The following is a 25,037-nucleotide window of genomic DNA, read 5'->3' as shown; positions in this document are numbered from 1 at the left end:
GGTCCAAAAGGGGAAAGGTCTTTAAATCCTTAAAACTAGAGAAACAGGGCTAGAGAGATGGCTCAGAGGTTAAGAGCACTGGCTCCTCTTCCAGAGGTCCTGAGTTCAATTCCCAGCAACCACATGGTGGCTAACAATCATCTATGATGACATCTGATGCCCTCTTCTGGCGTACAGGCATACATGCAGACAGAACACTGTATACATAATAAAATAAATGTTAAGAGAAAAAAAATTAGAGAAACAGCTATCTATCTGCTACTGACCAAGGGCTCTGGGGTTACAAAGGCAAGAGCCACCAGAGTCCAGACTTCTTGTTCCCTGATTCTGTCTGTCCTGGGCCCAGCTACTTCAGAGGAGATGAAACAGAAGACAATGACCAGGACCTCCTTCTCCAGCAAGTTTGTGAGTCTGGATGTGGTCCACACTAATGGAGAAAAGTACTTCATTTGGGTAAGAAAGTTTTGGCATTCGATCAGATTGAACTTTTTAATACCTGAAGGTAATAAGAAAACCAAGAGTCGGGAAGAAAGATGTGAAAGAGCATTTTAAGGAGCTGGAGAGCTGACCCGGTTGGTAAAGAGCCTGCTACGCAAACAAGAGGACCCAAGTTCGGGTCTCCAGCATCCGGGTGAAAAGCCAAGTGTGCCACTGCGCACTTGTGGTCCCAGCACTGGGGAGACACAGACAGATCCATGAGGCCTGTTGCTTACCAAAAATGGAGCCAAATGGGCAAGCTCTGGGTTTGGTGGAAGAATCCATCCCAAAAAATAAGGTGGAGAGCAATTGAGGAAGACATTTGATGTTGACCTCTGGCTTCCATACACATTCGCATATATGTACACATGAACCTGCACACACACACACACACACACACACACACACGCACGCACGCACGCACGCACGCACGCACGCTCGCACGCACACACACACACACACACACACACACACACACACACACACACTCACTCATACAAAGGACTGTCATCAGACAGAACGGACTGCTTTCTGGTTGAGCCCTCTTGGGTCCATCTTGTTAAATATATTAGTTATTTTTGGTGAGTTGGGGGGGGGCTCGATGCTGGGAGGAGAAAGATTGGTAGCTGTGCTTTAAAAGTTAGACAATAGGGCGGTGCGGACTGAGGGTACAGCTGATGTAAATCTGGCAGGAGTTTTAATGACTGCTTAGATGAGGAAGGGAAGAGAGTGGATGACTCATGTGAGCTTTTAAAGTTTCTAGCTTGAGTCTCTGGGAGACAGTGACTTGATGGATAGCACTGCCACTTGTACAGCTAAATGTGACCACACGCTTAGGGTTAACGATGCTGCATTTTTTTTTTTTTGAGCTCTTCAGTTGAGTGTCTTCTGAGCCAATGTATGAGTCATATAAAAGAATTGATCTCATTGCTTTTCGTTTCTCCAATTTCCTCCTCCCCAATTTAATCCATCATTTAGCAGGCTTTGGTTAAGTGTCCCCTCTACGTTGGGTGTTCTCTCAGTCACTGTAGAGAAAGGTCATCAGGACACAGGCTCTGTCCTCAAAAGGTCTCAGGCTAGCTCTTCTACCTGTCCCAGTGAAATAATTGGGGTAACCCAGGTTTTTGTGGCCTTAGATCTCTTAAGTCCTTTATGCCATTGTTCTTCATAGAAAAGGGACAGAACATTGCGTCCATTGGATGACACACCATCCTAAGTACATGACCTGGTCACAATTGGTCCACGTTGCTTTCTGTTGTGCAGAATTTAAGCTTTTTTGACAACACGATCTAGAAACTCAATCTTTGTCAAAATCATACTTTTTAAATGTAAACTGACCTTCAGAGCCAGCCTGGAAAATCATAGGAAAAAGAAGAAAAACCTACCCAAACAGAACATCAAAGCTTTGTGTTAAAATTAGGGAATTATGAAAAGTTAGACAATCAAAACTGCGAAAACTTAGAAACATGGTTGTTTCTTTCTCAGAGCCCATAGCTGGGTATAAAAACAGACACATTTATAAATGGGCATAAGGGATGCAGAGTAAAAAGTGAGTTGACACAAAACCAAGTGAGCAAATTACAAGGGAAAAATGTCATAAAGAATCTCCCTCGTCTAGTCTTGTTCCCATGTGAAACCTCATGAGCCTAGTCTCCACTATCCATGCTTCTGTCGGCATTCTGGCCTTCCACACTCAATCGTAATGGCCGGGTAAGCTCCGCTTTCAGCATCCCAAGGCTTCTCTAGCTCGCATCCGCAAACTCTTCCACATTCCTCCTTCAAACTGCTTCCAAAGGCCTAAGAACCATATACATGGTCAGGTTTAATCAGAGAAACTAACCCACCCTTGTTAGCAACATGCGGTGTTGGTTGCTTTTGCCGATCTGTGACCATAACATCTGATACAGATAACTAAAGAAAGATTTATGTTGGCTCCAGTCCAAGAGGGTTCCGTCCGTCCCAGCAGAGAAGGCACAGGGAAGTGGCTCCCTCCTCGGTGGCAGAAGTGTGAAGCAACAACTGCTCACATCATAGTAGATGAGGAAGCAGCTTCGTCAAAGGCTTGTCCCTTGTGACTTACGTCTGCCATCTAAGCCTCACCTCCTAAAGGCTCCACAGCTCCCCCACCCATAATTCTACAGCCAGGAAACGGCACTCAGAATGTGAGCCTGTGGGGGCGAGCATTTAAGATTCAAACCATAACAGAGAGTGAGTGTTCAGGTCTCTCTTCAGTAGCGCGGTCAGAGGACAATTCTCTAGTGATGTGACATGTATGTGCAAAGTCCCCAGGAAGGATGTGTCACATGGACTGAAGAATCCAAGAGAAGGCACAGCTGCCTGGAATACTGGGAAATGTAGGGAGGGTAGAATCAGAGGAGGGTGGAGGATAACCAAAGGGTGGATTTGAAAATATACAAAGTTTGGGTGATCCTTAAACACATCATGTCTTCCTATGTGTCTCTGTCTCCCCCCACACACATACACACACGAGAGAGAGAGAGAGAGAGAGAGAGAGAGAGAGAGAGAGAGAGAGACAGAGACAGAGACAGAGACAGAGACGGACAGAGACAGAGACAGAGATAGACAGAGAGAAAGAGATTCCAAAATGTTTCAACATTGGCAGAACAGCCAGACTCCTTTGCAAGAAATGACATTAATTTTCATGAAGTTTTAAAATTCATCATATTCACACTTAATACTTAATTTAACTAGGAAAATGGGTATTTGCAAACTACACAAGAACTTTAAGCTTCGTCACTGGTATCGCTGGACAGAGCGCAGGAAAAACCCATGAACCCCCAAAGCATAATTTGCTAAGAAGCCCATGACCGCATGCGTGATGAGTGAGACAACCCCCGCTCAGGGCAGCGAGGAGCGTCAGGTTGTGCTGCCCCTCCTCAGGCTGGGGGTGCTCAGGCCACATTCTCACTGGGCCCGGGTGACGCCACAGTCCTGTGCCATGTCGCTGCTGTTACCAACCTTCACCTCCCAGGTATCTATTCTAATGTGTTTAGCGCCTGTCCTCAGACAGGGGTTATATTGGAGGAATACATGGGTTGTTTCCATGACTGCGATTTTAATTGTCCCATATGGCATTGTTCTGTGTCTCCATTATTTAATCAAGTCCATGAGCTTGTTTGTGAGACTCACCATGTAGCCGACCTGACTTGTAATGCATGATCTTCACGCCTCAGCCTTCTGAGAGCTGGGGAATACCAGCATGCACCACTGTGCTGTTGCAAGCGTTCACCCATGTTGTTCTTATGTCTCAATTCATCACTCCTGACTGCTGCTGCAGGGAATGAAGATCTTTCACGTTGGACAAGGGAGGTAGCTCACTCAGTGATATGCCTGCTGTGCATACCTAGGTGTGGATCCTCTGCATCCATGTAAAAGTCAGGCATGCTCAATCCGACACAGAGAACTATAAGCGGCTGAGGAGGGCTGGGAGCAGACGGGGTGGTCTTCCCCAGGGAAGAGCACTACAACATGTTGCCCAGTGCCTGTCAGTCAGCCATGAAAACATACGTACAAGTAATATTATACAAACTCAACAGGTTATATTTAGGAATATATGTATACAATACAGTGAAAAGAGGCTGTGTATTGAAGGAGAGTGGGAAAGAGTAAATGAGAGGGGTTTGGAGGGAGGAAAGGGGTGGGAGAAATGTTGTTGTGATCAAATTATAATCTCAAAAATTAAAATAAAAAAGAATTCAAGCTTAATAGCTTAAAAAAAAAAAAAAAGCCAGGCCAAGGTGGTGTGCACCTGTGATTCCAGTGCTGGAAGTATCTGTTGACACAAGAGTAACCCTGGGGCTTGCTGACTAGACAATCTAGCTGAATCAGCAAGTTCCCAGTTCAGGGAGAAACCCTGACTCAAAAAATATAGTGGAGAAATAGAGGAAGACGCCCTGGCCTCCTCCGTTATGCACATGGGTGTACATGCACACACACACACACATCTAAAATAAAATTTACTTTTTATTTTTTATTTTATTTTAATTTTTTTTTTTTTTTTTTTTTTTTTTTTTTTTTTTTTTTTGGTTTTTTGAGACAGGGTTTCTCTGTGTAGCTTTTCACCTTTCCTGGAACTCGCTTTGGAGACCAGGCTGGCCTCGAACTCACAGAGATCCGCCTGCCTCTGCCTCCCGAGTGCTGGGATTAAAGGCATACACCACTATCGCCAAGCCTAAAATAAATTTAAAAATATGCTTCACATGCTGGACCGTAGTGGTGCATACCTTTAATCCAGCATTCAGGAGACAGAGGCAAGTGGATCTTTGTGAGTTCAAGGCCAACCTGGTCTACAGAGGGAGATCCAGGATAGGTTCCAAAAGCTACACAAAGAAACCCTGTCTCAAAAATAAATAAATAGGGCCTGGAGAGATGGCTCAGCAGTTAAGAGCACTGACTGCTTTTCCAGAGGACCTGGGTTCAATTCCCAGCACCTACATGGCAGCTCACAACTGTCTATAACTCCAGTGCCAGGGGATCTGATACCTTCACACCAATGTACATAAAATCAATTTAAATAAATTATTTAAAAAATAAATAAATAAAATAAAAACACCCTTCACATTTCAGTTATCAATTCCCCCAAACATGCAAACTATGAGTGTCTTCAGAAAGATGGCCTTAGGGGCCTGCAATGAGCCTCGGTTTGAGTAAGTGCAGGGCCATTTCTCTTGAAAAGGCTAGCTTGCTCTGTGACATGAACACACTAGTCCACAGGCCCATTATGTTTCCATAGATGACGTACTCGAAATACACCAAGTCTAAGAGACATATGGTGACATGTTCAGAGTCAAACGCAAGTCTCAAAGTCAGGATCCAGGTCCATCCTAAGCTTTCTCTGCCGGGAAAGACGTTTTTCTAAGGAAGCAGACACTTAACCAAAGGGGTGTGTGTGTGTGTAAAGCACAAATGCAAAGTTAAACTTGGTCACTTCTTCAAGGGTCATTTGGCAGTTATTTATTGAATAAACTGCGGGAGAAGGACACTAGTTTTTTTTCTTTTTCTCCATGATGTCCAGTTTTAGTTGTTTTTATCATCAATGCACCTGTACCAAAGCGAGTTCGCGCCGAGAATCAGCTACGTCCACGCCTGAAGAAATTTAATCTAGTTTCTTTCTACAACCCGCTGACAGAGGGTGGCAGATTTCCTAAAACTTTTCTACACTTCTGTTTTCTTGCAGCTGTATATCACGGCCCCCAAATCCCTCAAAATCAACATTTACCAAGTTCCTCTTCTCCATTTCCAAAGACTAAAAACTCCCTCACACTGCAGGTCACATACGCCAGAGTCATCCAGGAAGGGGCGGGAGAGGTTGGCAGCCAGTGTGTAGCACAGTGGTTTTGCTGAGACTACAAGGCTTTATTAGTGATACACAGAACCATAAACTGGATCCATTTCAGCTATGGTAGGCCATTCCCATGGGTTTGCAATAATCACGTTCTTAGACATGTGGCTCCCAGATGAAACTCACGCTGGGATTCGATTTTTCAAATACCAAAAAAAAAAAAAGAAGAAGAAGAAGAAGAAAAAAATCTAAGCAGAAATTCATCACCGACATGTTAAGAATTTGATGACTGAAAATAATCTCTCCACGGAGTGCATTAATGTGTCGTGCACATTTGGGAAAAGGACAGACACACCAGGGGATCTGAACAAGAGGATGACTTCAGAAGTCAACTGGGGCCTACCTTTTGATTTGACTAACCTCCAACAGCTGTCCCACATGTGCAAAAATATATGTGACACTATTAAATAATAAATGATTTAAAATACCGCAGGCACTAGCCTTTGATCCTTCTCTCAACTCAGCCAACGTCCAATAGAAATTCAATCTAGCCCGTCCAATAGAAATTCAATATAGCCGTGTATTGAAATTCTTCCATTCTCTGATATCACACAGAAAGGTGAAAAGGGGAAATTAATTTCAATGATACATTTTACTTAATCAAAAATATTAAAATAGTGTCATTTCCATGTGGGCCGCTAGCTCCATGTCAAGACTCCATGTGGCCAGAGTTCACCACACTGAGCAATGTAACCTGGTGTCTCAGAACTGCCTTCCCAAAGCCCCCATGGGCTCCCACGACCCTCTCCCGTGACTATGACTTGACTTCCAACACGATCATGGGTTCTTCTATCATAAATGTCTAGCTCACCTTATCAGACCATAATCTAAATTGTTTTTCCATTTGCTTTTTTTTTTTAGATTTATTTTTATTTATGCAAATGTGTGTATATCTGTGTATGGGTATGTACATGTGAGTGAAGTTGTCCACAGAGGGGAGAAGAGGGCAGTGGATGGATCCCCTAGAGCTGGAGTTACAGGAAGTCATGAGCCACCAGACATGGGGTGCTAGGAACCAAACATAGGTCCTGTGTCAAAGCAATACCTGCTCTTCACCACCGAGCGTCTCTCCAGTTTCTCACTTGCGTTTTCTCCGTGGCCCCAGATCAATATTTGACTTCAGTAATATGTTCGTTTCACCTACTTTGGTGAGACAGAACTTTCTCAGCCTTCCCTGTTTCTTCTTTGCGTCCCCGGCACTTAGCGCACTACCTAGTACATTGAACTGCTTCCCAGGGGTGGTTTGGTGAGGACCTAGGCAGGAGGGAGACTCGGGCGATCCCGTGAGGGTGAGATCATGAATGCTACACCAGTTGCCTTTTGAGTTTGTCTCCAGCTTTGGGACAAAAACCTTTCATGTTGTCACCCATTTCAAGTTGGCTTTGTGTGGCCCACGGACGTATTGCTTGACTGTGGGGCACGGAGCCTCCCCTGTGGATGGGAACTAGCAATGTCTGAGAAACCCAACTGATCAGGCGGAAAGAAGCACTGTGCTGTGGATTAATCTTTTTGTACCCTGTAACTATGTATTACTCTCATTGGTTAATAAAAGCTGATTGGTCAATAGCTAGGCAGACTTTCAGGGCAGAGAGAATGCTGGGAAGAAGAAGGGCAGAGTCTGAGGAGTCACGAGCAGAGAGAGAAACCAGATGAACGTGCCAGGTAGAAAGAAGGTACTGCCATGTGGCACAGGGTAGATAAGAAATGGGTCAATTTAAGTTATATGAGCTAGCTAAAAACAAGTCTAAGCTATTGGCTGAGCATTTATAATTAATATTAAGTCTCTGAGTGGTTATTTGGGAGCGACTGCTGGGACACAGAGAAACTCCAACGACAGCACTCAACTAGAGGCGCTGGCTTGAGACCAAAGCAGGGACAGCAGCTGGGACTTAGCCCAGAGAGGGAGCTGGCAATGGTGTGGGAGTGGAGCAATCTGGGTAGACATTTCTGCAATGGGAGGTGGCAGCTCTTCTCACCAGGCCAGTTCCACAGTGTGGGTCTGAGGGTTGTAACCAGAGCTCAGCCTGGAGCCTGTTCCTCCAGCTTCTATGCTTACATGAGCGACTTAATAAACCCCTTCCGTCTCAGCTAGTTAGTATGGGTTTTATTGTTGAAACCAAGAACCTGACCCCATTTCATTGGTTACAGTATCAGTCAAGGGTTTTCTCTAATTATAAAGTGGACGTATATCTCTGTTATCTGATTTATTTCCTTTAAATGAAAAAAATTTTTGAACCCCTGGCCATCAAGGAGTAAGATTTGCACATATTTATCTTACACAACTTTCTGGTACCGAAGTCCCAGATCCCCAAATTCTGGGTAGCTGACGTTCCTAGACAATTCCTGTAAGTGGTTATAATCATAAAAGCCTCTCGGAGACTTCATGGCACAGGTCCTTTGACTCTCCTCCCCAGACTGTTTTATGGCTGGGCTGTAAAAAGGAAGAGAGTGAGGAGGAGAGCGGACTCATCCACTAAACCCACACCCGCCCTGTATCAGCTGATTGCCTGGGTCCTGGTATGTGCCCGTGTGGGATGAGAAAATGAGACTCCTTCCCCTTTCTCCTCTGACTTGACCCAAGCGTGTAGACTAACCAATACAATACTAACCTTTCCACTGCACTCCAGATGTTGAGGAATTTATTCTGTCCCCTATTCTGCCATGAACAGTGGCCACAAAGACCCCCTTGCATTACACAGATCTTTTCTTCCTAAAAACCACAACAGAGCAGTGATCACTCTGAGCAAAGTCAAAAGGCACTGGCAAAATATTTTCAATTCATATCATAAATGGCTGATGTCCTGAAGTAAAAAGGTCTTGAAAATCAATCAGGCAAAGACCAAAACTATCCCAGAGAGAAATAGGCCAATGGAGAGATAGTTTATGGAAGGAAACAGAAGAGATAGGCTAAGACAGATAGCTCCTCAACATATGCAAAGGAAAAAGATGTGGTTTTCAAATACGATGCTGACATTCCATTTTTTAACCTCTTAGAACGCTACAGACCAAAATGTAGGCCAAACCATGGTGCTGGCAAGAGCTGGCGAGATGGGTATACTTACTGGTGAAAGTATAAACTGGAACTTCTGGGAGGCAAGTTACAATTACACAGACTCCTAACTGGCATTCCAGCCCTGGGAATTTAGTCTACAGATACACTTACACATACACGAATCAGATTATGGACAACTGCAGTATGTGGGTGAGAGCAAAATAAATACTTTCATATGGTCTGAAAGTAAAGAGAACGCAAACTGTATCTTGACCAAATGGCTAAGCTGCCTTCATCCTGGCCTCTCTTCATCCCAAGCCTGTCTTCTGAGGGGATGATCCTTATTAGGATAAGAAGGGGATTCATACAGAGTGCTGCAAACTGCAAAGGGCATGCAGAGCTGCTAAGAGTCACACACACACACACACACACACACACACACACACACACACACACACACACACACACACACGATGCTGAGATGCAAATGAAATAAATACCTTGTTTAGAACAAGGCTTGTGGGCCAGCAAGGTAGTTCCAGGGTAAGAGCTCAGGTTGCCAAACCCAATGACCCGAGTTTCATCCCTAGGACTCACAAGGTGGGAGAAGAGGAATAATTTCCACCAGCTGTCCATGCAGCTCCTCCCCCATAGCCCCACCTTGCGCATGCGCGCACACACAAAAAGGAATAGAAAATGTAAAGGGGACTGTGCAGTTCAGCCATCCAAGCTCCCCTGGGTTCTGTTTCAAACTAAAGAGGGGCGGGGGAAGAATTTTCTAGACCTACTCACTGTCTTGCCACGGGGACATGGGTGGAGGAAGAGCTGCCCTTGATGAGCAACACCCCCCATCCCCCCCACCCTCGCACCATGGTAGACCATTTTTCTGCAGAGAAGGAAAGGCTAACCCAGCTCACACAGGCACATGGAGGAACCCCTGTTGGGATCAGGGCGTTTCAGTGCTCTGGTGCCTTTCCCCACAAGAATTCCAGCCAGCCATTGTCTGGGCAGCAAGGTCCCCAGGAAACACTACTCACGATTATATTCCATGTGAATAGCGCCCCTTGAAGAGAGAATAATTCAGACGTTGTCCACTGGAAATGAGAGTGTGTTAGCCCTGCAGGAAAAGGTGTCCTCATTCAAAGGTGAGAAAGAATCGGAAAGGAAACAGCACGGATCTTTACAAAAATACTCGAATCAATGGGGCCAAGCCAGGGGCAACCGGCAGACAACACACAGAAGGGTCTTGCCACGAAACTGGTGAAAACCACGATCAAAATTAATCTCTGTGAACTCTAGGACCTAAAGAAAAATCATCTGTCTGACAGGCACAGATGAAAAGTTTCAAGGGGGAAAAAAAAGTCAAGGCAACCGAGGATGAAAGATGAGTTGGCATTTCCCTCCCGCCCCCCTTGGGAAGAGCTGCGTACAATAAAGCCTTAGATGTATACTGTGGTAATTTTTTTAAGCAACCACACCCATGTAACCAGCCCTCAGACACAGATATGGAGCAGTACCCACACCCAGGAAGTTCCTTCATGCGCCTTCACAGTCAAATGTCTTCTGGTAGAAGGGAGCATTCATTTCTCTTGGAGAGATAGAGGGTAGATTTTATTTATTTATTTATTTCTAGGTTAGCAGGCAACATAGTGAGTCCCCCTGTAGCATCCTCATCCATACACCTTCATAATTTGTCCTTGTTTGTGCCCCTCCCCCACTGCCCTCTCCCACATTCTCCTCTAGCTGGTTCCCTTCCCAACTTCTGCTTTCTTACAGAATTTCTTATTTCATTACTGTTTCCCTCTGCCCTTAAGATCTCTTCTTCCTTTCTCATGATTCCCTTTCTAATTTAGTGACCTACATACACATATGAAAACACACACATAATATATGCATATATGATTTTAAATCAAAATTCTGCATATGAGAAAAACCATATAAAATATGTCTGACTCTGGCTTGTTTCACTTCGCATAGAGATCTCAAGTTGCATTTGTTTTCTTACAAATGTCATGATTTCGTTTTTTTATGAATCAATAAAATCCCGTTGTATATATGTACCATGATTTCTTTATCCATTCATCTATTGATGTACAAGTAGGCTGGCTCCTTTTCTTGGCTATTGTAAGTAGTGCAGCTACACACATGGATATGTAAATATCTCTGTGTGGTGTGTTCACTTAGCGCAGCTGGTCATACGGTAGTTCTATTTTCTTTTTAGTTTAGTTTTGTCTGTTTTTGTTTTTCGAGACAGGGTTTCTCTGTGTAGCCCTTGCTGTCCTGGATCTCTCTCTGTAGACCAAACTGACCTCAAACTCGGAGATCCACCTGCCTCTGCCTTCTGATTGCTGGATTAAAGGCGTGTGCCACCACCCAGTCTATTTTCTGTTTTGTTTTTTTTTAAAGGAACTTCTATACAGATTTCCATAGTGGCTACACAAGTTTATATTCCTAACTGCAGTAAATAAAGGTTCCTCACCAAGGCAGGCAGTGGTAGCCCACACCTTTAATTCCAGCACTTGGCAGGCAGAGGCAGGCAGGTCTCTGAGTTCAAGGCCAACCTGTTCTACACAGTGAGTTCCAGGACAGCCTGGGCTACACAAAGAAATCCTGTCTGGACAAACCTAGATAGATAGATAGATAGATAGATAGATAGATAGATAGATAGATAGATAGATAGATAGATAGATAGATAGATAAGGGTTCCTCTTCCTCCACATCCTCACCAACATTTGCTGTCATTTTTCTTTTTTTGGAGATAGCCATTGTGACTGGGATCAGATGGAATCTCGAAGTGGTTTTAATTTGCATTTCCCTGGTGGTTAAGGATGTTGAACACTTTAAGTATGTATCTCTCTCTTCCTCTCCCTCTCTCCCTCTCTCCGTCTCCGTCTCTCTCTCTCTTTCACACACACACACACACACACACACACACACACACACACACACACACACAATCTTCTATTGATTATTAGTTAGTCCATAAGCCCATGTGTTGATTGAGCACACTGGTTTTGTGCCGTTTAATTTTTGCAGTTCTTTGTATACCCAAATATTAACGATCTGTTTGATGTGCAGTTGGAGAAGCTGTTTTTCTCATCCCACGAGCCATCCCTTCACTTTGGGAGCTGTTTCCTTTGCTGTGCAGAAGCTTTTTCTTTTTTCTTTGTTCCACTTTGATTTTTTTGCTGTATGTGAGCTTGCATAGCGTGGTGTTCTTATTCCTTTCCATTGTGGCTGTTCCTGCGCGTCCCAGCTCACGGTGACCTCATTGTAATTTGGATTTGCATTTCCGTGATGTTTGGAAATCTTTAGTGTTGCTGTTTCTCGGCCTTTTGGCTAAAATCAAGTGTGAATCATGTTAGTGTTTATCTATTATAATGTGCAAAGTGTACACTTTTTAACTGGATTGTCCATCTTTTCCTTTCTGAAATGAAGGTTCTTTATATATTCTATAGAGGAGTCTTTTGCATATATATATATATATATATATATATATATATATATATATATATATACATATATATATTCAATAACTTCTGTAGCCTGTTTAAGAAACCACTGCTTACCTCAAAGTTATGGAGACATTCTCCCATTGTAAAAATGCTTTAATCATTAACTTTCAGTTAGTTCTGTAACGTCAGTGTATGGAGTAATGCAGGAAATCATTGTTATTATGTTTTTTTCTAGTTGTATAGCCTGTTGGCTCAGCACCGTTGCTGACCGGACTGCATCAATACAAGGAGTAAACAAGGAGTCTTCCTTCCCATGTGCAGGTCTGACTCCGGAGCCCAGAGTGGGAAGCCATCCGACAACCGGCTGCATAGGCACTTCCTGTGTGTCCGCATCTCTCCTTCCCGCTGCTGCAAGGACTTCTGTCCTGGCTCCTGGCTGAGCTCCTCATGCAGAGAGACTGCCTGAAAGGAGCTGGTCTGCTTTAATTTCTGTTGCTGGGATAAAACACTGGCCCCAAAGCAACTTGTTGGAGGAAAGAGTTTATTTTAGCTTACACTTCCAGGTAGAAGTCCGTCACCACGGGAAGTCAGGGCCGGAATCTGGAGGGGGAACCACGGAGGAAGGAGGGTCCCTCTCTAGTTTTCTCCCTGACTCACGCTCAGTTAGCTTACTTACACAACCCAGATGGCTGCCTAGGGATGGTACTGCCCACAGTGGGCTGGGTCCTCTGACATCCATTTCACAATCAAGAAAGCTGTCCCACAGACATGCCCATAGGCCAATCTGATGGAGGCAATTCCTCAGCTGAGGTTCCCTCTTCCCAGGTGACTCTAGGTTGTGTTGAGAATAAAACTAATCAGCATAGAGGGTGAAGGTTAGGAAAGGTGGAGGAGAGGGGGGAACAGAGGGAGGAGAGAGAGGACTGGGATAGATTACTCCTCCCACCTTCCCCAGACCTGAGACCCTTACCTGCATAGACCCTTATGTGCATAAACCCTTATGTGCATAGACCCTTACCTGCAGCAGGCTCCAGCTGAAGGAAAGGAGCCACCTTAAACACCAGAGTTAGGCTGTGTTAGTGGTGTCAAACCAATATAAGGATTTTTATTCCTCAAAGTGGCCAGAAATGTAGTGGCAGTGCTTGAATTCTCATCCCAAGGGGACAGACAGCAAAGACTTCCTCCACTGACCAGCTTTAAAGGGATAGCTGGAGATAAAAATAAATCAAGCCGGGCGGTGGTGGCGCACGCCTTTAATCCCAGCACTGGGAGGCAGAGCCAGGTGGATCTCTGTGAGTTCAAGGCAACCCTGGGCTACCAAGTGAGTTCCAGGAAAAGGCGCAAAGCTACACAGAGAAACCCTGTCTCGAAAAACCTAAATAAATAAACAAACAAACAAACAAATAAATAAATAAAGTTGCCTCCATGGTCGCAAGACACAAGTCCTGCCTGTTCAAGGAGCCATCTCCACAAAAGAACTCACTTTAAGAGTAAATGCAAAGACTTAAACTTTAGCACACAGATTTCCCATTCCTAACTACTGCTTATCACTAATGATTGGGAAGCACTCGGCAGCTACACGAAGGATAGGGGTTGATGATACGCGTGGAGATCAAAAGGAAGAATAAAAAGGCTGCAAGCATGTGTGGCTTCTATCGCCTACCCACACTTGAAGAAAGCTGTATCTGGTGAGGGAGTGCATGGCGTCTTTAATACCCAGAACAAACAAACGAAAATCAAAGCCGGTGCCCCACTGCTCACCTGGCTCACGCTCATAACAAGTAACTTAACTGTAGTCTTACCTCCATTATTCTACGCGTAGGAAGCAGAGTCACTCCTCTCCCCATCGATGAAGACATCTCGTAAACCAAGTTTTCTGTGCCATTCTTAGTTCCCAAGCTGTTTCCCACTGTGCTGGGCACCGGACAACACACTTATTTCTTCAGATCACACGCAAACAAGAATTTCATTTTTTTTTTTAAAATCCTGACCCTTCTCCTTTATAACCCCGAGTTATAAAGGTCTTCATTAAACACCAGATCTTCAGCCTAGAGACCGCACAGCAGAACGGTGAACTTATTCTTGGCTTTAGTGTGGCCTTGGGAAGATACGGCAGGAAGCACGCAGAGGTGACTTTCATCTTTCCGGGTGCCTGGCTCATATTCAGGGGTTTTAATTAGAAATTTGTTTGAGGGTTGGGGATATAGCTCAGTGGTAGAGTGCTTGCCTAGCAAGCGCGAGGCCCTGGGTTCGGTCCTCAGCTCCGGTAAAAAAAAAAAAAAAAAAAGAAAGAAATTTATTTGTTACAGTGCATATAAAACATTAACTTTAAACTGGGTGTAGAGGCACAGGCCTTTAATCCCAGCACTTGAGAAACAGAGGCAGACGTATCTCTGTGAGTTCGAGGCCAGCCTGGTCTACATAGTGAGTCCCAGGACAGCCAGGGTTACATAGAGAGACTCTACCCTTGAAAAAACAAAAATCAAACCAAACCAACTAGCCAAGCAAACAACCAAAAAGCTGTATCCTCTAATTATCATTTACAACAACTAATCGTAACTTTCAAAAGAGCTACTAGAGAGGATTTTCCCAGAAGTTTTTCTAATTACCGTTGCTGGCCTGGTACTCAGTATGTAGACCAAGCTGATCTCAAACTCACAGAGATCCTCCTGCCTCTACCTCCTGAGCACTGGGATTAAAGGTGTGCCACCCACGCTTTAGCTAAGGAGTACAGTTATTACATGATATTTCTATGTACATCAAGTTTCCCAAAACTCTGCAGTTCATATCATATCACAGACAAGGGCACATTTTCTCAACTATTAAGTGTCCCTCAAAATAAATAAGAAAATTGGAGTCTTCGAGACGGGCTCAGCAGGTAAAGGCACCTGCCGTGTAAGCCTGACAACCTGAGTTAGACCCCTAGACCCCACAAAATGGTGGAAGGAGACAAGCAGCTCCACCATGTTGCTGTCTGACCCTCCACATAAGCCCCACGACACAGGAGCACACACACACACGTGCACACTCACGTACCATAGCAATAAATGCATTTTTTTTCTCCTGGAGACGGGGTTTCTCCGTGCAGCCCTGGCTGGGTGTGATAGCATAGGCTTGTAACCTCCGGCACTTGGGAAGTGGAGACAGGAGGGTTTCGAGTTTAAGGGCCAGTCTGGGCTACATAGCAAGACCCTGCCCGCCTCAACACACACACAACACACACACACACACCACACACACACACACACACACCACACACACACACACACACAGAGAGAGAGGAGAGAGAGAGAGAGAGAGAAGAGAGAGAGAGAGGAGAGAGAGAGAGAGAGGTGACATTTTAAGTAAGAAAGCATTATTACATCTACCTATAGATTGGAGAGATCTAAAAGCTTGAAGGCCTCGAATTGGACAAGGCTGCAGGAAGAGGGTTTCATATACTACTGGTGCAAGTGTGAACTGGTACAACTCCCTTGAGGGAATCACTGGACAAACATTAAAATGACAGATAGGGCTGGGGGTGGAGCTCAGTGGTAAAGTGCTTGCCCAGCATGGGTAAAGCCCTAAGTTCAAGTCCCAGGAAATTAAAATAGGGTTTACAGGTTTGTTTAAATGTATACTAAAAAAATGATATTTTATGTAAATTATACCTTAATTTTTAAAAAGTAGAAAGTTCATGCTGGTGTCTTTGAAATAAATGCCCCATTGACTTTAAAGAGAATGAGTTTGACCTACCAATATTATGCTGTTAATATTACGCTTAATGAATGTTAAGATATAGTATTAAAAACTGAGGGGACAGATCTGGATATAGTGGCACATATCTGTGACTCCCTAAGGCAAAAGGACCATGAGTTCAAAGGCAGCCTGAGCCACCTAGCAAATTCCAGGTCAGCTTGGTCGTATAGTGAGATCCTGCCACAAAACTAAATAAACAAATAAATGAAAACTTGAGGGTGCAAAATGGTGGATGAAGCATGTTCCTTTTAAGTGACACCAAATGCTGTCATATATTTGGTCATATATACAAGTCTGTATATAGGTATTATGTGTAGAATTATGCACACAGTGACGACCTTTGGGGAGGAAGCCTAGAAGATGAGTGGACTTTCCCTGTACATGTTTTTTTTATTCTATTTGGAATTTTTTATTACGGTATGCATTATTTTTCAAATGTAATAAAACTTTAAACTTGGGGAGATGCCGGGTGTGGTGGTTCACACCTTTAATCCCAGCACTCAGGAAGCAGAGGAGGGTGGATCTCTGTGAGTTTGAGGCCAGCCTGATCTACATAACAAGTTCCAAGGCTATGTAGAGAGACCCCCATCTGAACAAAACAAACAAATAAACATCTTGGAGAGGAATTTCAAGCACATATACCCTTGGTACAAGAAAACACTTCTAGAAATTCGTTCAGATAGACACTCAAGGGCTGGGATGTAGCTAAGTGGTGGAGCACTTGCCTAGCACGAAGGAGGCCTGAGGTTCCATCCTCAGCACTGAAGGAAAAATAAATAAATAAATAAAAAAGATAGCACACCCAAGGTCAAGTTGACATATGGACAGGTTTATGATAACATGATTTATAATGGCTGAGGTTTGGAGTCCGTCGAAATACACACAGAAGGATGCTGTTGAAAAGCGTGCATTGTGCAACTGTGACATCCTGAGAGGCTGTCAAAAGGCAGGAAGACGCTCTGTAGACATGAAGATGGACGTGAGTCTACGACTCCTTCAGTGGCCTGTGGAAATGGCTCAGTAGGAATTTCACTTGCTGTGCAAGTGTGAGGACCGGACTTTGGTTCCCCAGAACCCACATAAAAGTTGGGCAGGTTTGGCAGCCACCTAGAATCCTAGCGTCAAGAGGCAGACACAGGGGATCCTTGGGGTGAGCTGGCAAGAGACTCTGCTTCAAAAAACAGAAGTGTTGAGCAACTGAAGACACCCCACATTAACTTCCTGCTTGCACATGCGTGCACACTCACAACATGCGAACACACATGCATACATACACAGGAACAAAGAAACACATGCACATACAGAGAGAGAGAGAGAGAGAGAGAGAGAGGAGAGGATGAGAGAGAGAGAGGAGAGAGAGGGAGGAGAGAGAGAGAGAGAGGAGAGAGAGAGAGAGAGAGAGGAGAGAGAGAGAGAGAGAGAGGAGAGAGAGAGAGGAGAGAGAGAGAGAGAGAGAGATCTTCAATGAAGAATAAGGTGCCCCATTGCTGAGGTAAGGGGGGGAGGGTAACATTTACCTCAGATTTGATTGAATATGAAAACGTATTCTGGGAGGATACATCAAAAGATAAAAACGAGCTGGGCAGTGGTGGTGGCATGCCTTTAATCCCAGCACTTGGGAGGCAGAGGCAGACGGATCTCTGTGAGTTCGAGGCTAGCCTGGGCTACAGAGCAAGATCCAGGACAGGCACCAAAATCACACAGGGAAACCCTGTCTCGAAAAACAACAACAACAAAAAAAAAAAAAAGATAAAAATGAGCAGGCGGGGCAATGGTGGCGCACTCCTCTAAAATCCTAGCACTTGGAAGGCAGAGTCAGGCAGACCTTTGAGAGTTTGAGGCCAGCCCTGGTCTACAAAATGAGACCCTGCATCTTAGTTGCCTGTCTACCGCAGTGACAGAACACTATGGCCAAAGCAATTCAGAAAAGCAATTAATTCAGGGCCCATGATTCCAGAGGGTCACAGCTCATGACCATCATGGCAGGGAGCATGGCAGCAGGCAGGCAGGCTTGGCATTGGTACAGGACCTGAGACTTCACATCTCAATCCACAAGCGTGAATGGGGTGAGGGGGGTGAGGGAGATGGGGATGGAGAAGAAGAGGTGGGGGAGGGAGAGAACGAACTGGAAATGGCAGGGCTTTTGAAACCTCAAGGCCCATCCTCCACCCCCAGTCACACACCTCCTCCAACAAGGTCACACCCTCCCAGTCCTTCCCAAACAGTTCCACCAACTGGAGCCCAAGTATTCAAATATATGAGCCTATGGGGCCATTCCCATCCAAACCACCAAACCCGACTCAAAAAAATAAAATAAAATCCTGTGCTGGCTAGTATTTTGTTTGGTTTGACAGCGTTTCTCTGTGTAGCTTTGGTGCCTGTCCTGGATCTCGCTCTGTAGACCAGGCTGGCCTTGAACTCACAGAGATCCACCTGGCTCTGCCTCCCGAGTGCTGAGACTAAAGGCGTGTGCCACCACCACCCAGCGCTGGGTAGTTTTTATGTCAATTTGATCCAAGCTAGAATCATCTGAGACAAAAGAACCTCAAAGGAGAAAACTTTCCTATGGTATCCAGCTGTAGACAAGCCTGTAGGGATTTTCTTAATTAGTGACTGATGGGGAGGTCCCAGCCCATTGTGATCCTGGGTTCTGTAAGAAAGCAGGCTGCAGCAAACCAGCAAGCAGGGCCCCTCACGGCCTCTGCATCTGCTCCTTTCTCCAGGGTTTCTGCCCTGTTTGAGTTCCTACTATGACTTCCTTTGATGACGAACTGTGGTGTGAAAGTGTAATCAGAATAACCTCTTCCTCCCCAAGTTGCTTTTGGCCATCGTCCTGGCTAGTTTTATGCCAGCTTGACACAAGCTAGTGTCATCTGAAAAGAGGGAACCTCAACTGAGAACATGACTCCATGAGATCTGGCTGTAGGACACTTTCTTAATTAGTGATTGATGGGGGAGGGCCCAGCCCATGGTGGGTGGGGCCATCCCTGAGCTGGTAGTCCTGAGTTCTATAAGAAAGCAGGCTGAGCAAGCCATGTGGAGCAAGCCAGTAAGCAGCACCCCTCCATAACCTCTGCAACAGCTCCTGCCTCCAGGCTACAGCCATGTTTGAGTTCCTGCCCTGACTTCCTTTTGTGATGGACCATGTCTTAAGAGTTTCTATTGCTGTGAAGAGACACCATGCAGCTCTTATAAAGGAAAACATTTAACTGGGGCTGGCTTGCAGTTCAGAGGTTTAGTCCATTGTCATTATGTGGGAAGCGTGGCGGCACGTAGGCAGAGGTGCTGGAGAGGTAGCTGAGAGTCCTACATCCAAATCAGCAGACAGCAGGAAGAGAATGCCACCCTGGGCCTGGCTTGAGCATCTGAGACCTCAAAGCCTGCCCCCAATGACACACTTCCTCCAATAATGCCACACCTACTCCAACAAGGCCACATCTCCTAATAGTGCCACTCCCTATGAGCCTATGGGGGCCATCTTCATTCAAATCACCACAGACTACCAGTGGAAGTGTAAGCCAAATAGACCCTTCCCCCCGCCCCCCCCCGCCCCCCCCCCCCCCCCCCCCCCGCCCCCAACTCACTTTTGGTCATGGTGTTTCATCATAGCAACAACCCTAAACAGGACAGTCAGGGTGTTTCATCACAGCAACAGAACCCTAACTAAGACAAATCCCCTCTGGACAGAGGAACTGGACATACAGAGGATGGAAATGAGATGGTCACTTTGTACCTTTGACTTCAGAGGCCTGTGAACTATTATCTATTAAAGATAAAACCCAGTGTCCTGATCCAGCACCTGCTAACATAGTTAGTTGTATGATATTCAACAGAGGAGTTGCCTGTGGAGATAACGTCAATCAATAGCACAATCAATGTGTCCTTTAGTGGGCAAAAAGGGAGACAGAAATTGTCATATGTTTTCCATTGTGCCTAAAAAAATAAACTGGAAACAGAGCTGGAGAGGGGGCTCAGCAGCTGAGGGGCTACTCTCCGAGAGGACCCAGGTTCAGTTCCCAGCTCCCACATCATGGCTCACCCACTGCCCATAACTCCAGTTCCAGGGGACCCGATACCTCTTCTGACCGTGAGGGTACTGCACACTTGTGGGGCACAGACATACATACAGGCAAAGCACACACGCATATAACAAATAGAAAAGAAACAAATTGGGCCTGTTTCTGGGGATTGCTCCAGGTGAATTAACCGGTTAGCCACTGACCTTACCCTGTGTCATCATGGCCTGTCACAAAAGATTTCCTATTGTTTGACAAGGTCGGGGCACCTAAGGTAGAGAGTGACAGAAGTCCTCGAAGGGAGTGGTTGGAGATTTAGCTCAGTGGCGGTATGTTTGATTAGCAAGCAAAAGGCCCTGGGTTCAGTCCTCAGCTCCAAGGGGGTGGGGGTGACCTAGGGGAAAGCTGGCAGTATTGATTTGGGAACTTCTCTGCAGAGAAACATTTCTCCACAATGCTCTTCGTCTCCAGACTCAAATGGCCCTCAGCCAGGCCCAGAGAGCGTGGTCACAGCAGCTGTATCAATCTGCTGGGTCTGTTTCCCACAAGGGTGCTGTTGGAGCAAAGACACGGCCAGAGGAACTTGAGAATCACCCTCTCAGATCACTTTAGAATGAGAGGTTTGTGTCTACCAATGATTCGTCAGTATTTCTAGATGTGGCCAACGCTGTCTTATTCCATGGTATTGAGAAACAATTTTGACTCAAAAGGGAAACAAATATTCATGCCCAGCCTTGAAGAAACTGCTCCTAGGGCATATTGTCAGTGCAAAGATTAGGTTGCATTAAACATATACTTCAGAGAGTGCTGACTTAAACTCTTCTGTGACAAGTGGGCATCATTGTTTAGTGAGGTGGGTGAAAATTTTTGAATATTAGTTATAATTTGTTCCCTACACGTCCTCTATATCAATTTACACAATACTCAGGGTCTGAGAATCTTCTTGTATAAGTTGGAACTCTTTTGGTCACGTGCAAGAAAACACATGACCCAAACAGAGGCTTAAGCAAAACTTGAGTTTTCTGGATTATGTAACAAACAAAAGTCCAGGGCTTCCTCTCCTGCTCCCCCATCTCAGCGCTGTTCCCCGACTGGCTCCCACTCAAACTATCAATATTGCCATAGCAATTCCCAGGGCTCACATCCCCTCCGGCAAAAAAATAAAAATAAAAAAATAAAAATCTAGCAGGACATAGACTGCTGCAGGATTCCACCAAGTACTTCTCACCAGCTCCCAATGGAACTGTTCAGCAGTCAGTCTGAGCAGATGAATCTCTCCCATCAGAAGCTCTGTGCCCGAGCCAGGGGGGTGAAGCCCCGGCATCGGAGCCACACCGGGGAGGTTAGGGTTCCCACGGAAGTGGAGGCTTCGTGGAGGGCAGTGAGAACAGCTGTCGGTGGGCAGCTGTAGCTTAGGATAATTGGTGTGCAATGGGGATCCAGTGGGAGTGAGGGTCTGCCAAAATAAGCAAGAGACACTGAACGAAAGTGGGAAGGATACGCGAGAGAATTATTCCAACCCCGCCATGTTAACATTTTAAAGAAGTCGATGTTTCTGGAGTTGACGTGTAATTTCAAAAAGAAAGAATAATTGCTTTATTCTTCAGAATTTACCCCAAAAAAAAAAAAAAAAAAGAACCTCTATAAAATGATCTTTGAGAAGAAAATTTTATGCTGAGAGTCACTGGGACTATGATTACTCTTCTAAAAGCATGTCAGACATAAAAGACGTGCTGGGAACCAGCTACTGTCAGTTCTAGATGGAATGTCTACTTTGCAAATGACTTATTCTCCATGTAAGGCTCTCTTCTACAATATGTAAATCGGAGGTGATTCGTACAACTCCGTGAGAGCCAGAGTAAGAAGTTTGGGTTAGAAGGAGTGGCTTTTAAAAATAGTTTTATTGTTAATCTCTATACTCATCAAGTCTCTGATTGGCAGGAAATTTAGTTCAAATCCTGTTTCTAAGTCACCGCAGAAAATGAGTAATTATCAAAGGAAGAAAAACCATCTCTCGGAATCGGCCTTGGCTCACACGTTGACACGCGATGTCTCCGGAGCCCCTCTGGCAGGCACCATCCGCAGCCTAGCCAATAGCTCTTTCCCACATCTTTCTTGATTAAAAGAGCAACGAACAAAAAAAAACACGTTAAATATGTAAATAAAAGTCCTATTTGCTCCGGAAGTGCAAACCGAGAGCTCAGCTGCACGGTCTCAGGAAACCAGGGCGCTCCGTGTTCTCTCTGTCCCTAAAAAGGGACGCGTGATGAAGTTGCCCAGGAATTCTGCAAAAGAGCCTCCATTTTTCTTTCCACTTAGGGAGACTGAGGACGAGGAGAAAGCCCCAGCGCGGGCCTTTCTTCCTTGGCCACGGCGCTCTGCGAGCGATATTTTGAGCGTTGGCGCCATCTTGTGGCCACAACGGGAAAGCCACTGGCAGAGCCCCCACCCACCCCCAGAGCTTCTAGACATCTTAAATGGCACGTTATGGGTGGGGCCCAGCCACCTTCAACTGCACATCTTGTTACTTCCAACCCAAATAGTCCCGAAATGACGTCTCCTCAATTTTTTTTTTTTTACTTGAGGTTGACATTAAAAAAAATCACACAGCTAAAATTTGAGGTCGCCTTGTAAAAGCTAAAACAAAGGATCGACTCATTCTAGAAGAACAGGCATTTCTTTTGAGGGTTATTCCGGATAATTTCCTAGACGTATATAATGCATTTGATCTCATTGTCTTCTTTGTCCATCCCCCCTCCCTCAGCGAACCCCTTCTTCTTAACTAGGGCCCCTTGAGTTTGACGTGCGTCCCACTGAGTCTAACCAGGGTTGCTTGAAAGAGCATAGGGGTCATTGAGCAGAGCACAGGCAATTGACCAGCGGCTACTCCACAGAAGAAAACGTCTCTCTTACGCCATGAACTACGAATAGCTCTTCAAGGAGGGGTGGGTCGAATAAGTTGGAGAACTGACGGGCCTCATCTTGCGCAGGTCTTTTGCAGGTTACTGATGCTGGGCCTTCGTGAGTACCTACGATGGCGCTGTCGAATCCAGAAGATTGGCTAGCATTCTCTCCGTTCTTTGATGCTCTCTGAGCCTTGGAGGTGCTGGTGTCTTGGTTAGGCCTGATTACCCAGCAGACACCGGCTCTCAGCACTGGGACCGGTTCTGAGTCTCTGAAGTCACCGTCACTCACCGCAAGAATAAGCGTCTCTGACCAAGGCTGAAGGTTAGCACTACTCTACGGATATAAATGTAAATATCCAAAAGGCAGTTTGGTGGGCACGACAGGTCCATTTAGTAAATTAACAGTGATGACCGCCCTGCTTTGGGCGTATGGTATCCCCAGCCATAGTCTATTGATCAGTTTTATAATATCAGGCACGAAATCCCTCCAAAATGGAAGCAGAAAGTGGTTGGCTACCCTCCAAACAGTCACCCCTATTACACCATTGGACACATCTGGCCTGGCAAGTTGAAGCTTGCAGATGCTACAGCTGGATGAGACATTTAAGAGTTTTCTCCCCCGGTTACCTGGATTTTGCATCTTTTAGCACAATGAAAGCTGGCAGGCAGGGCGGAAGCCTCCATCACAGCTCTGGCTTGATCTCTCTCCATCCTACAGGCAGAGGGTGTGTGCTCTTAGCAATGGGGTGCTACTCTTTAGTTCTGGTGGGCCACCAAGAGTAGTGCAAATAGCTGTATTGTTTGAGGGGGGGCAGGGGTCTCCTTGACCCACACCCCATCCCCAGCCCTGGAATTTTCATTTAAAGCCTCTGGCTTTCTGAGAACAATGTTACCCATCCATGCAGGGTACCTCCGCCCAAACACCTTTTTAAAGTTAGTTTACAAAGCAGTCAATTCCATAAAGCTTTTTCACACATTCTGAATTTTGGTTAGCCGACTCCCTCCTCTCTCGGCTCCCCCTTCTCTCCCAGTCTCCTGCCCCCTCCCCAACAGCTGTTTTTCCACTATCCTAGTCATTTAAATTTGATCCCAGGGTCTATAAAAACAATCAAGTTAGACCCCCCCCTTTTTTTTATCATTTCCTTTGGAATGCCATTAAGTAAGTTTATTAGGAAGAGGACACTCCCTCACAGCTGACACCTGTCCTCCTGTCTCAACTATGACAATCAGTGAAATTTGAGGGGTTTTGAGCCTGTTGTAAGGAAGAACTTTCACTGAAATGTCATCTAATTTTTAGAATCTATTTTTGACTTATGTATGAAATCATGATAGTACACATGCACTGTTGGATACATTTAACACACTAAGTAATGTTTCAATCAGACTGAACATACTTATCTCATTAAATACTCAGCCTTTATGGCGAATACTTTCATCAATGCTTCTAGCTTGTTGGAGTACATTGCTAGCTATTCTACACAGAAGAAAATGTAACTATCAGACGGAATTCAGACAGAGGGTCTTTGTGCTCTCCTTCAACTTTAAAGTTTAAAAGTTGAAGATTTGTATGTTCACAAATCTTAAAAACTAAAACATTATTTTTATTACCATCCACTCTCCTTAAAGCCTCCATATTTTCCCTTCCTCTCTACTCCTCATCCTCCATGCCATACCGCCCCCCCCCCCCCAATTCTATCCTTACCTTTGTGGGGTAGTGTTCTTAGTTTCCTACTTGACTGGAGACTCAAGCCAAGCCCAACATGGTTTTCTTACTCTGTATCCTCCTTGTTCCAGAGTGTGTTTGTTGTTGTTGTTGCTCTTTTGGGGGGCCTGCCGCCCAGCTCCCAAATAAATGACACCAAGGCTTATTCTTACTTATAAATGCCTGGCCTTAGCTTGGCTTGTTTCTTGTCAGTTTTCCTTAACTTTAAATTATCCTGTCCATCTTTCACCTCTGGGCTTTTCCCATTCTCTTACTTCTGTAAATCTTACTCGGTGTCTTGCTGTGTAGCTGGGTGACTGGCCCCTGGAGTCCTCCTCCTTTCCTGGCTACTAGATCTCTCCTTCTGTTTGTTCTGTCTGCCTGCCAGC

General features: G+C 45.2%; 1 protein-coding gene across 1 annotated transcript in view; it reads right to left on the bottom strand.

Moving 5' to 3' along the window:
* Ncoa1 (nuclear receptor coactivator 1) overlaps nt 1–25,037 on the bottom strand; it is a 336,679-nt gene that overhangs the window by 274,587 nt on the left and 37,055 nt on the right. The window lies entirely within an intron of this gene.

This window comes from Peromyscus californicus, unplaced genomic scaffold (genome assembly GCF_007827085.1).
Source record: "Peromyscus californicus insignis strain IS unplaced genomic scaffold, ASM782708v3 Scaffold_1__1_contigs__length_55948999, whole genome shotgun sequence".
Taxonomy (NCBI): Eukaryota; Metazoa; Chordata; class Mammalia; order Rodentia; family Cricetidae; genus Peromyscus; species Peromyscus californicus.
This window is presented reverse-complemented; position numbering and strand designations above follow the sequence as displayed.